This window comes from Sinohyriopsis cumingii, chromosome 14 (assembly GCF_028554795.1).
Source record: "Sinohyriopsis cumingii isolate HCF-2022 chromosome 14, ASM2855479v2, whole genome shotgun sequence".
Taxonomy (NCBI): Eukaryota; Metazoa; Mollusca; class Bivalvia; order Unionida; family Unionidae; genus Sinohyriopsis; species Sinohyriopsis cumingii.
Window position 1 is genome coordinate 49133136 of NC_142974.1, and position 13324 is coordinate 49146459.

The following is a 13324-nucleotide window of genomic DNA, read 5'->3' on the forward strand; positions in this document are numbered from 1 at the left end:
TCTAAAGGGTTCACTAACCTAATAATCTTAGTAACATCAAAAATTGAATTTGTATATAAAGTGGGTATTGCTTTTCACTTGCCAGCTCCACTACTTTAAATCTTAATATTCGTTTTCTTCCTTTACTCCTTCTCTCTGCATTTGCATTTGTTTGTCTATCTCCTCTTTCTCCAATTGCATTTACTTCTCTCTTTCCTCTTTATCGAATTGCATTTGCTTGTCCTCTTTCTTCAGTTGCATTCTCCTCTATCTTTCCTCTTTATCTCTGTGCATTTCTCTTCTTTTTCTTTCTGGAGCTCAAGCTTGCTTAACTATATTTCCATCTTGTATTTTAATTTTAATTCCTTTACTTCTATGGTATAGTGTGATACAGACTGACTAATCAAATCCAAAACACTTTTATCCAAAACACTCTTTTCCACTAAATACTGGATCATATTTTATGGCAAGCTGAAGCAATGCATCTTTTCTCAAGGAGTCTAACTGCTCCTGGGTACGATTTAAAATAAAGATTTCCACTTTACCTGACTTTGTAAAAAGCTTGTTGATTTCACTAAATATTTCTAAAATGTGAAATAAAACCTGGATTTAGACAATTCCAAAACAAAGCGAACCAAAATTTCTAAAACAATGTTTTCTTAAATATTTTAGCGAAATTCGTTTCCAAAGGATGAGTACCCAATTTTCTGTTACGAGTCTACGTTCTTAAAATAAGTAACAGAAAGAGTGATAGACAACAATCTTTGTAAAATTTAACAAATAATTTATTTCCCTAAAATACAAAGTGGAAATGAGTAAAAAGAACTTACGGTATTACGAATTAAATCCCATAATAATCCAAGAATTACAGACACAAGACCTAATAATTTAAAGTCCTGAATACAATTCAGAAAAAGTCCCGAATAAATCCAAAAACTGAAGTCGATGACGTGTCTGCGGTAGCTATTAAGGTGTTGATGTGTCAACAGTCTTTCGAGGAATCACAGTAATATAATCCCAGGTTTGAATTCAGTATAAATTCCAGTGAATGTCTTTTTAAAAGAGCACTTCTGTATTTCCAGAGAAAATAATCACTTAAATTAAATAAGTTGAAGAAAATAAATTTTCAGCCCAAATGGTCACAACGTAATGCAACTTGAAAATGCTAGATGTTAAATCACGAATAATCAAGTCCTCACAGTTACAAAATATATAGTTCTCTACTTGACCTCAGGGCACAATTAGTATTTCCTTCAAAAAAAAAGCAACCCACCCCACCCCACCCCCCACCCCCCGAAAAAAAAACAAAACAACAACAACAGAAGAACCTGTTTCTTTTCAGAGATAAAGCTATTATACATACAATCTTACGGTCAGGAAACTTGATAATATCCGCGAGGCTAATCAGGGTCATCAGGAATTAGCCAAGTGCCGTGAAAGGGCCCAAAGTTGTGTGTGGTGGCCGGAAAGCGCAAGACATATCCAAGACAAAATAGAGACCTGTGAGTCTTGTCAGATTAGGAAGCCAGCACAGAGGCGAGAACTATTGAAGACAACCTCGCTACCAGACAGACCTCGGCAGAAAATTGGAATCGATATTTGTGAAGTCAAACAAAAAAGATATATGGTAGCTCTTGAATATTTCTCTCGTTATTTGGAAATTATACACCTGGCAAAAACACAACAACAAAAAAAATCTTCCCAGAAAGTAATTGGAAAAATAAAAAAGTACATTTTTGCACAATGGGGAATCCAAGAAGTTATAGTATAAGTTATAGTATGTGACAATGAAAACCAATTCACTTCTTCTGATTTCAAGGAGTTTGCTGAGAAATACAACTTCAAACATGTATTTATCAGACCTCATTACCCACAAGCAAACCGTGAAGCCGAAACTTGCATAAATAAAGCAAAGTCCGCTCTTAAACAGAACGATGTATTTCGAGCCTTAATATCTTATACGGCCAGGGACCAGCCCAGCCCAATTGATGATGGAACGAAAGACGAGGACCACCTTGCCCACTGTTGCAAAGAAACTAAACCTCAAATGACCAATCCTCAAAATAGTTAGGCAAAGAGACTTTACGACAAAACTGAAATATGAATTATATTACAACAAGCGTTAATAGTAGTATAAGGGGTGAGATTAGCGACAATGGGAATTAGCATTAAAAACACCCCCTGGGTAAGATTAGCGACAATGGAAATTTAACATTAACCACCCTGGGTAAGATTAGCGACAATGGAAATTTAACATGGGCAAAAAACCCTGGGTAAGATTAGCGACAATGGAATTTAACATTGGAGAAAGGAAAAAAAAGGAAATATTGAGATTAGCGACAAAGGCATTCGAACAATGGAAAAAAAAATATCGATTCTAGGGACAAAGGCAATTGAACATGGGGAATAGAGTTTGGGTCTGTCTAGGGACAAGGGGAATTGAACATGGGAATAGAGTTTGGGTTTGTCTAGGGACAAAGGGGAATTGAACATGTTAAAAAGAAAAACTACTTTAGGGACAAGAGGAATTGAACATGGGATTTTTTTTTTTTTTTAAATTTTTTATAAAGGGGTAGGCAATCGAAAGGCTATCTCTTTTCGAGAAATGTGGGTGGCCCTGAAAAGGGCCTTTGGATTTATGTTAATATTAATATTAACATAGACGGCATCTGTCACATCTTCTTCTTCTTAAACTCCTTCTAACTGCAGGTCCATACACAAGTACCCTCTTGAGGCATCCGTGTCTTTCTATGTAAACTCTTCTCATCCATAGACTAGTATCTGTCCTATCAACAACAGTCCACTTGGACCGGACATACATGAGCATCTCCGTCCTAAACATCACTGAAGACACAAGGCTGGATGATTCAACTGTGGTCCACATCGTGAGGCGACGAGAACAGGTGACTCAATGCAGTGAACTGCGCTTATTTATAGGTAGAGGAAGGATAGAAACGGATTGAGTTCATTAACCAATCCAAACACGCGTTACAAAATTCAGTCAGTCCGCATCCAATCCGAAGAGAGCAGTCTGTGACGTCATGTGGTCTATATAGATTCGCTAGCGCCTGTGTGCTGTCAATCTATGCGACAGTGATTCAACATGACGGAAACTCAGAAAACGATCCATTGGGGTGCACCAGCAGTGGAGACCGCCCAAGGGAACCCGGACTTACTTTCAGAAGAGGTACATTGGGATTTTGTGGATTTTCTTACCTCGCAAGAATTTGTTCCGGAACCTTCGTCTCATTCTTCATTACCGCAAGTGGAGAATTTTAGACAGAGACAGAAAGAAGAATTGGAGAAATTTATGCAACGACAAAAGGAAGCGGAACAAGCTTTTCTCCTACAGCAACAGCAACAGCAACAAGAAGAGGTAAGAAAAAAAACAACAACAAGAAGAAGTAGCAGCAAAGAAACAAGAGGGTGAAAATCAAACGGCTACGGTACTGTTGGACATTTTAGCGGAGTTAAGAAGTCTGAAACAAATGTATCAGACTTCTTTATCACGACCGAAGAGAATACGACCTTCCCGAGCTAAACACGCCAACCCTGTGACTAAGCCTATCGTACCACCCTTAGTGATTTCAACCCAATCATCATCATCAGAAGTAGGCCTTGGCCGTGGCAAAGGCTTAAGACAGTTAAAGTTGATTGCTTAAACTCACCCCTACACAAAAAAGGCCCTTTTCAGGGCCACCCACTTCTCTCGAAAAGAGATAACCTTTCAATTTGCCAATAACTCAAAAATCAACAAAAAAACCCATTTTACCCTTATAGTACATGTCTGTGTATGAGTGCGTGAGTGTAGCTTCTTATTTTAAAATTAAAACTCAAAGACACTTACCTTATATAATTATTGTATTCTTTTCTCCATAGTTACAATCCAATTCACAATTCACAACAGAACACTTTATAAATTACATTCACTTCTTCTGTTTCTTTTTTTACTCTCTCTCTCTTTTTTCAATTTCTTCACCGTCACAGTCTTTTTCTCCTCTTCCTCCTCACTTTCTTCCCTTCTTCTTTTCTTCACCTGGCTGCTTTCTTCCTCTGAAGAATCTCTCTCTTCTTCTGAAGAATCCCTCTTTTCTTCCGACTCCTCTTGTTTCTTTTTTGGGCAATCTGGAGACCAATGTCCTTTTTCTTGACAATAATAACAGGTATCTTGACTTTTGTCTTTTCTAGCCCCTGTTTTTGTTCTTTTTTGACGGTCTGGACACTCTGAAGACCAATGCCCTTTCTTCTGACAGATATAGCAAGTATCTTGACTTTTATCTCGAAAGGAAGGAGAGTAGTCCGTCGGCTGGTCTGAAGAGAATTTTCTAATGACCCCTCGCAAAGCTCTGATGAAACGTTCCATCTGGGTAGTCTCTTCCATCGTTGTGCTCGGTTTGAGAGTGAAATGAATAGTGAAAGGACAAGACACACACCCTTTTTACATACGCTGGTTTGCCATGACTATAAATTAGTCTATGGTGTTTAAACTTGAGTCATTTGACGTTTTGCACTCAAGATGAAACGATCCTATTCATTCGAGAAGAAAGAAGAAGAAGAAAGTAAGAGGCAGAAACGTGATCTTTCGCCTCGTACCAGAGCTGAAGTCTTGGCACAAATTCATGCCAGTGATTTTGAAGAGGACATGATTGAACCAGAATCCGAACCCTCTAAACAAAGTTCACCACTCTTAGTCAACCCTGAAAAGTACTATTCCATTCGAGAGACGGAAAAGCGCTCCTCTAGAAAATTTAGAACCACGGCTTACACCTACACAGTGAAGTTTAAAGATTTCATGTCCGACGTACCCTTGGAGAAAGCAGAAGGGTTTATCACCGAGATGTGGGATTCTTTGCTCACTGCACTCAAGCGACAATGTCCACCCAAAGAAGACGATCGCTTGACACTATCCATAGATCACGACAGCTTGAAATCCCCTGTTTGGATCGAGTTTAGCAGACCCGCAGAACTAACCCCTTCCAAAGTCATGGACAAGATTCAACACGTACAACAATCTAATGACCAGTTTGACATCACCGATGGTAAAGCCACACTGAAAATGGCCCACGTCTCTCCTCCTCAAGGGACCGGACAACGCAATAAGGTGTTATTGGTGAACGACCTTCGCAACACCAAAAAGAGTCTCAACCAAATTCACAATTCTCAAGACCAGATGTGTTTAGCCCGAGCCATCGTGGTGGGACGAACCTATGCCAACAAGAACGACACGGTAGAATGGAAAAGAGCCTGGAAAACTATTCAACGATCCGACCGAGCCAAACAACGAAACGAAGCAGAACTCCTGTTACAACAAGCCGGACTGTCCAAAGACACACCCTGTGGCATTCCTGAGATGCAGAAATTGCAAGATGTCCTAGCTCCACTCTACACCTTGAAAGTGCACCCTCAAGAAATGCGCGGACCTCTGTTGTTTCGAGGGAAAGACTTTAAGGACGGAAAATACATTCATGTCTATTATCACGATGACCATTTCGATACCATTACCACTATCACTGGATTCCTGGGATACAGTTATTACTGTGAGAAATGTGACTATGGCTATAACAATCGAGAGCAACACAAACATTGCGAATGGAAATGCCCAGGATGTTTGGCCTCTCCACCCTGTCTGAGCGAAGGACAAGAAAGAGTACAATGTCCTGCTTGTCTGCGCACGTTTGTCAGCCCTGCCTGTTACCAACAACATCTGAAGACGCAAGGTTCACAGCAGAAATGTGCTTGTCAACTCCTGAGATTGTGCCCTACGTGTCGAAAAGGCCTACGTACCAATAATACCAAGGCACACGTATGTTCAGGAAAGAAAAAATGTCACATTTGTCACCACATCGTGGACTTGGAACACCAATGCTACGTGCAAAAATACCAACCCCCACCAGAGAAAGAGGACGGTCACAAGAAGAAAGGCAATTTCATCTTTTTCGATTTCGAATGCATGCAAGAGACTGGCATTCACATTCCTAATTTCTGCGTGGCTCATCGAGCGTGCGAGAAGTGTATTCAAGAACCTATCTTCAGTCATTGCCCTCACTGCAGCAAGATTCCCGGAGGGCGTAAAAAAATCTTTCGAGGACCGAACACGTTAGCCGATTTTGCCCAATGGGTCTTAGATCCCATCGACAAGACGTGGAGCCAAGAGGACATCGAACGTTACGGAGATTGTCATCGTCATGCCACGGTGATGGCTCACAATTTCTCCGGATACGATGGACAGTTTCTTTTGAGGTACTATACGGAACATGGCACCGAACGTCCTAAAGTGACTTTGAACGGAGCCAAAATCATTTTCATGCAAGTGGGACAAGTGCAGTTTAAAGATTCGATGAGTTACTTAGCCATGCCTTTGAGTCGAATGCCTAAAACGTTTGGAATGACAGAAATGGCTAAAGGTTATTTTCCTCTCTTTTTCAATACGGAAGCCAATCAACACGCCGTTCTACCCCATTTGCCTGAGGCTCACTATTACGACCCCGACAACATGCGTACCGATCAACGAGAAGCTTTCTACGCCTGGTACCAGACTCACGCCTCCGACCGTTTCGACTTTCAGGAAGAAATGCTAAAGTATTGTCGTTCCGACGTGGACATTTTACGGCGTTGCTGTGGAAAATTTCGAGAACTGTTCATGGAACACGGAGGGGTCGATCCTTTGAAAGAAGCTTGCACCATTGCCAAAGCGTGTTCCTTAGTGTATCGACAACGATTCATGCCTGAAAACACCGTGGCTGTCATCAGTCCTCAAACGACCCACTTTGTCAAACGTCAATACTCGTTCAAAGCCCTACGTTGGTTACATTACTTGTGCGACAAGGAAGACAAATGGATTCAGCATGCCCGCAACGGAGGAGGCGAAAAGACCATCGGAACGTATTCGGTTGATGGCTGGGACTTAGAAAACCCCAAGATCGTGTACGAGTTTAACGGTTGCTTATTTCACGGATGTCCCGTCTGTTACCCTGACCGTAGCACTAAAAATCAGTTTTTACAACGAACCATGGAAGACTTGTTCGAGGACACTTGTCAGTGACGCCTAAAGTTAGAACAGCAAGGATACCAAGTGGTGGAAATGTGGGAACACGAGTACGATCACCGTATGAAAACCGATCCCGAGTTTAAACGTGCCGTGGAATGTTACAAGCTGATGGACCCCCTAAACCCGAGGGATAGTTTGTACGGAGGAAGGACCAATGCCACCTGTTTGCTGTACCAAGCCGACGAAGAGAAAGGAGAAGAAATCAAACACTTGGACGTGTGTTCGCTGTATCCTTACGTGTGCAAATATTGTCCCTTTCCTGCAGGGCACCCACAATTTTTCACGGAACACATCGACCTGAAAAACATTCGACAATACGAAGGCTTGATCAAGTGTAAATTTTTGCCTCCCACAAACCTATACCATCCCGTCTTACCTCACCATTGTCAAGGCAAACTGATGTTTCCTTTGTGCCGTACTTGTGCCGAAACGTGCAACCAAGACCAACCTTGTCAGCACACCCAGGAAGAACGTGCCTTGACGGGAACCTGGATCAGCGTAGAATTGTTCAAAGCTCTGGACATGGGATACCAACTGTTAGAAGTGTACGAAATTTGCCACTTTCCCAAGACACAACAGTACCACAAGGGTGACCCCAGTCAGAAAGGCATTTTCGCCGACTACGTGGATGCCTTTTTGAAACTGAAGCAAGAAGCCAGCGGCTATCCTTCCTGGTGTCACACTTCCGAAGACGAAAAGACATTCAAAGAGAAATACTATGAACAAGAAGGCATCTCTTTAGACCATATCGAGAAAAACGAAGGCAGGCGGTCGTTTGCCAAAGTGATGTTAAATTGCTTGTGGGGTAAAATGGCACAACGAAAGTGTTTGCCCAAGACGGAATATTTGACAGAACCTTCCCGCTACTTTCAGATGATTCACGACAAAACCAAATACATGAAACACGTGGACGTCGTTCGCGAGGATTTGATCTTGGTCAATTACGAAGAAGATCTGGACTTTGTACAAGACGACCCCTTTGGAAATGGCATCATTGCGGCTTACGTGACAGTTCATGCTCGCTTAAAATTGTACGAAGCTTTAGAACTGTTAGGGGAACGTGTCCTGTACTTTGACACGGACAGTTGCATTTACATCCATCACCCGAGTCAACAGCACCGTGACATCGAAGGAGACCGTTTAGGAGCCTGGACAGACGAACATCCCGACGACAAGATTCTAAGTTTCGTCAGTGGTGGTCCCAAAAATTACGGCTACGAATACCGGGACCCACAAGGAGAATTGCACACGACGTGTAAAGTGAAAGGATTGACTCTGAATTATCGTACCAGTCGTGTGGTGAACTTTGGGGTATTGAAAGAAGCCTTGCAATCGGGAGAGGATGCAAACTTTAAAGTGACCACCTATCAACCGAACAAAATTGTACGTTTACCCACTCACCACATCGTCAGTCGACCCTTGGAAAAAGTCTATCAAATCGTGTACCAGAAGCGAGTGCGACTTCCCAATCATTTCACCTTACCGTATGGACACGTCGGTATTGGTCTGTATATAAAAAGAAACCCTAGGCAAGATCGATAGTTCATTGTGACTACCAAGACCGAGCGAACAAGATGAATACTTTCAGAGAAACACAAAACAAGTTTAGACAGGCACAATTCAAGTGTGGGGCTTCTGAAGTGGGATGCGATTGTGAGCCTTGCGACTTTTCAACCTGTGTTAGTGACGGTGCCAGAAGAACCCGTCACCCAGGACGGAACTGTCGTGGACAGGCCTGAAAGACCCTTTCGGGAGGACACTTGTGTGACCTTACCCCCTACTATAGAACTGGTTAGAACATTACCCAAAACATGTTGTACAGACATTTGTGTTTATTCCACGTTAATGGTTATCATGTGCCTTTTATCCTTATACTTCAGCCTTTGGCTTTTATGTATTTTTGTCTTTCGTATTCGTGTTTGAAACATTCAATAAACGTGTTCTGAAAAAAAGTATATAAACTCTTGTCTTGTTTGTTTTCGTGTCACAAGTGACATTTCTCACACTATGGCTACCTCTGCTGTCTCTGCTCCCTCTTCCTCTGCTGTCAAAGTCATCGACGAACACTTAGATCGTGCCAGTTGGGAGGCTTTGTATCTTCGCCATCCCTTTAACATGCTCATTGCTGGATCTAGCGGTTCAGGCAAAACCGAATTCGTCAAACGTTTGATCGAACATAAACATCATTTGATCGATCGGCCACCTCAACGGATCGTGTGGTGTTACAAAGAGTGGCAATCGGCGTACAGCCTCTTGCGAGAAAGTCAAGGCGATTCCATCGTGTTTGTGGAAGGCATTCCTAAAGAAGACGACGGCATCGTCTCTGACTCCCGTCTAACCCATTTGGTCATTTTTGACGACATGTTAGGAGAAGACGAAGAAGAAATTAAACTGTGGTTCACACGCAAAGGGCATCACCGTAATGCCAGTGTCGTTTACATCACCCAAAATTTGTTTCAACAAAGTAAAGCCCATCGCACCGTCAGTCTCAATGCGCATTACGTGGTCTTGTTTAAAAGCCCTCGAGATAAATCGCAAGCGCAAGTCTTAGCCAAACAGTTAGGAACGCTTTGGCTGACTCAGGCGTACGACGATGCCACTCAAACTCCACACGCCTATTTACTCGTCGATTTCAAACCTACCACCCCCGAGGATTTGCGATTTCGTACCCACTTGTTTCACCACTGGTGCCAAGACGGAGGGCCTGTCCTGTACACGTCTCCGCCCTCGACTTAATTTCACTCCACAAAAAAAATCTATAAAAACCTCAGACCCTTTTCGTCTGTCTCACACAGCGTCAACATGACGTCCCTTCAGTCGCATCTTCCCGTCAAATTGATTCGTGCCTTGTATGGCATCAGTCGAGAAAAAAATCCACAAATACGAGCTCGTGTCTTAGAAGCTAGTCTCAAAGAAGTCTTACGATGGTTCACGGTGACGGCACGTCAATTACTCCAAGGGATCATTCAGATTCCTCATCAAACCAAACGCTTTTTTGATCGAAACAAAGTCGCTTTGGTCCAACTGGCCGATCCCCGCATCGACACTCAAACCAAAAAACAAATCATTTTGAAACCTGGAGGGAGCGGTACTCTAGGAGGGGTCATCATTCGCTCTCTCTTAAGATGGGATCCTAATGCCCCCAAACTTCTCCCCAAGAAAAAAGTCCAACGAAGCCCCAAGAAGAAGAAAAAGACCAGGTCCCCAAGAAGAACTTCTCCAGTGGCGGGACCCTCCTCTGACCAGACACCACCCCAGAAAAAGTAAAGAAGCCCCCAGAAAACGAAACAGAGGAAAAAGTCCCCAGAAAAAGAAAAGTCCACAGAAGAAAACTAGTCGCAAGAGAGGCACTTCGGCCAGGACGTAACTTTACACTCGCAAATCACGACCTGCCACGGCGGTGACCGCATCTCCGGCAGCCTCACGTTCATCCACTTCTCTGTTGATGACACCAAGAACTGAAGAGTACTTGGAGACGTTGATCACACCAAGAACTTCTCCGTTGATGACCCCAAAAATTACTTCTCCAGTGGTAGGACCCTCCAATTTAGTGGCAGTGACTGCTGCTCACAAAGTACCTTCTCCCAAAATCAAAGTCCAAGAAAGATCGGGCATATTACAAAGTTTACTGGATTTGTCCAAGCAAGAACTGGCTCGATTTAGTCCGTTACGTACCCCTGCACGACGTGTCATGCCTGTCCTCAAATTGATACGACGTAAAGACAATCAGTGGCAACGCGTTCCAGTATAAAAAAGATTTGTGACCAAGTAGGGTATCAGTGTTTTTTGGTGCTCCTGAAGACTCAAAGATGTCACCCTCCAGAAAACCCCAAGGAAAGAAAAGAAAAGGACTACCACCACGTTTAATCAAACATAGGGACATGTTATCTGTCCTGTCCAAAGCTTCTCCACCTCTACGAAAAAAACTCATTCAATCGGCCTCCAAAGAGGTCATCGATACCTTGTGCGAATGTTGTTTGAACGTCTTGAAAGGCACGATCCCTTTGTCCAAACACCAGAAACAATGCTTAAGCAAAACATCGTCACGTTCTTCGCCAAATGGTTCAAAAGAAAATTCCGATTCGTCAAAAAAAGAAGATGTTGGTCCAACGTGGAGGCATTTTACCCCTCTTGTTAGGCCCCTTACTGAAAGGAGTCTTGGGAACCATGTTGGGAGGACTGGTGGGAGCAAGATAAAAAGGCCCTCGGAAGTCCCAAGATTTCAGAATCGACCCCTGACAACCCCATGGAAGGACAAAAACTAGCTTTAGTGCCTTACAAACGATGGATGGAATACCATCGGTGGCAAGAACAACGCACCCCGCATTTACCTCCCAATCCACATTTGAGCGAGATGTCCCAGTTACAACACGAATTGCAGTCCTTGATGGATCGCCAAGATTTGTCCGAAACAGAAAAATCGCAAAAGTACGGTCAACTCTTGCAACGACTGCAACTCTTTCACCAGAAAGCTTTAGACGAAACAGCTCTACCCACTCTGAAAGATTTTAAGACCTTGATGAAAAGTCCAGCACCATCACCAGTACCAGTACCAGTACCAGTACCACCACTACCAGTGACCAAGACAGAAAAAGGAGAAGAAGAAGAAGGGTTTCAAACTTCACCAGAAAAAGTACGCAAGTTAACAACACCACCTACCTCCAGAATTGGATGGATTAAAAACATGATGGCCACCCCTTCTTCATCACAAGAGAAAAAGAAAGTGAAGACAGAAGTGAAGACAGAAGTGAAACAAGAACCGATATCCCCCGCTCAGACATCCTCCTCTTCAACACCTATTGCCGGTCGCACACGCAAAGCATTGCAATCCAAGAAAATACCCCAAGAGAAAAAGAGCAGCATCCTCCAAGAGTGGGTGTCTTATTAACACACCAACCAAAACAAAAAATGGAAAAAGTCTTAGCCAGCATTTACTACGATCCCTCCCATCCTGCAGGTTACGCAGGAGTTCAAAAATTGTATCGTGCTGCCAAAATGCGAGTGAAAAGTCTCCGTTTACCTCAAGTGCAACGATGGTTACAAGAACAAGCTACCTACACTTTACACAAACCCATTCGACGCAAGTTTGCCAGAAGTCGCACCCGAGTGGAAGGCATCGATCATCAATGGCAAGCCGATTTAGCCGATGTCTCTCATTTGGCCAGCTACAATCGAGGCTACAAATATTTGTTTTGTGTCATCGACGTCTTTTCCAAATTTGCCTGGGTCGTGCCCTTGACTTCCAAATCGAGCAGCGAGTTAGTGCGAGCCCTGCAACGAGTGTGGAAACAAAGTGGCCGTCACCCTCTTCGATGGCAAACGGACAAAGGCACCGAATTTCTGAACCAAGCTTTCCAAAAAGAATTAAAGAAACGTGACATTCATTTTTTTACCACCGAGAATCCCGAAACCAAAGCCAGCATCGTGGAACGTTTTCAACGCACTTTGAAAGAACGCATGTGGAAATATTTTACGCATCACCACACTCTGAAGTACATCGACATCTTACCGCACCTGGTGCAAGCGTACAACCAATCTTACCATCGAAGCATCGGACGTGCCCCGCAAGACGTGACTCCCGATAACGAAGTGTTGGTGTTTGAGCGCCTGTTTGGTACGTCCCCGACGAGGGCTGTCCCCAAGAAAAGTGGAGAGTTGGCCGTAGGAGATTGGGTGCGCATTGGCAAAACCAAACGCACTTTCGACAAAGGTTACTTACCTAACTGGACGACCGAATTGTTTCGCGTCACTGGACGAGTGCATGGCCGTCATCCTGCCGTCTATAAATTGGAAGACATGAACAGAGAAGTGCTCAAAGGAACGTTTTATTTGCCCGAGTTACAACGTGTCACCAAAAAAGAAGACGACGTGTACGACATCGAAAGCATTCTCGAACGCAGAACCCGTAAAGTGGGCAAACGACGTGTCAAAGAACGTCAAAGTACGTTGGAAAGGATATCCACCCAGTTTTGATTCGGGGATCGACGCTTCGCAAGTCATCGACTATAAAAAGAAGTGACCATCATGCCCTTTCACACAGACGCAGCTACGTCGACCACTCCTCCTTCACCTAGTTCTTCTGTGCAAGATTTACAAAAACAACCCTTGTGGGTGTGGTGTGGAGAACGTGTGCCTAAAACGCAAATCGTCTTTTTCTGCCAAATCTTCGTGGTGTATTGTGTCATCGGGGCAGCCATCGCCAATTTGAGTTTGCAACAAGGAGACAAACAATTGTGGACCATTTTATTGAGCAGTTGCATCGGTTACCTGCTTCCCAATCCCTCCCTGAAATTCTCC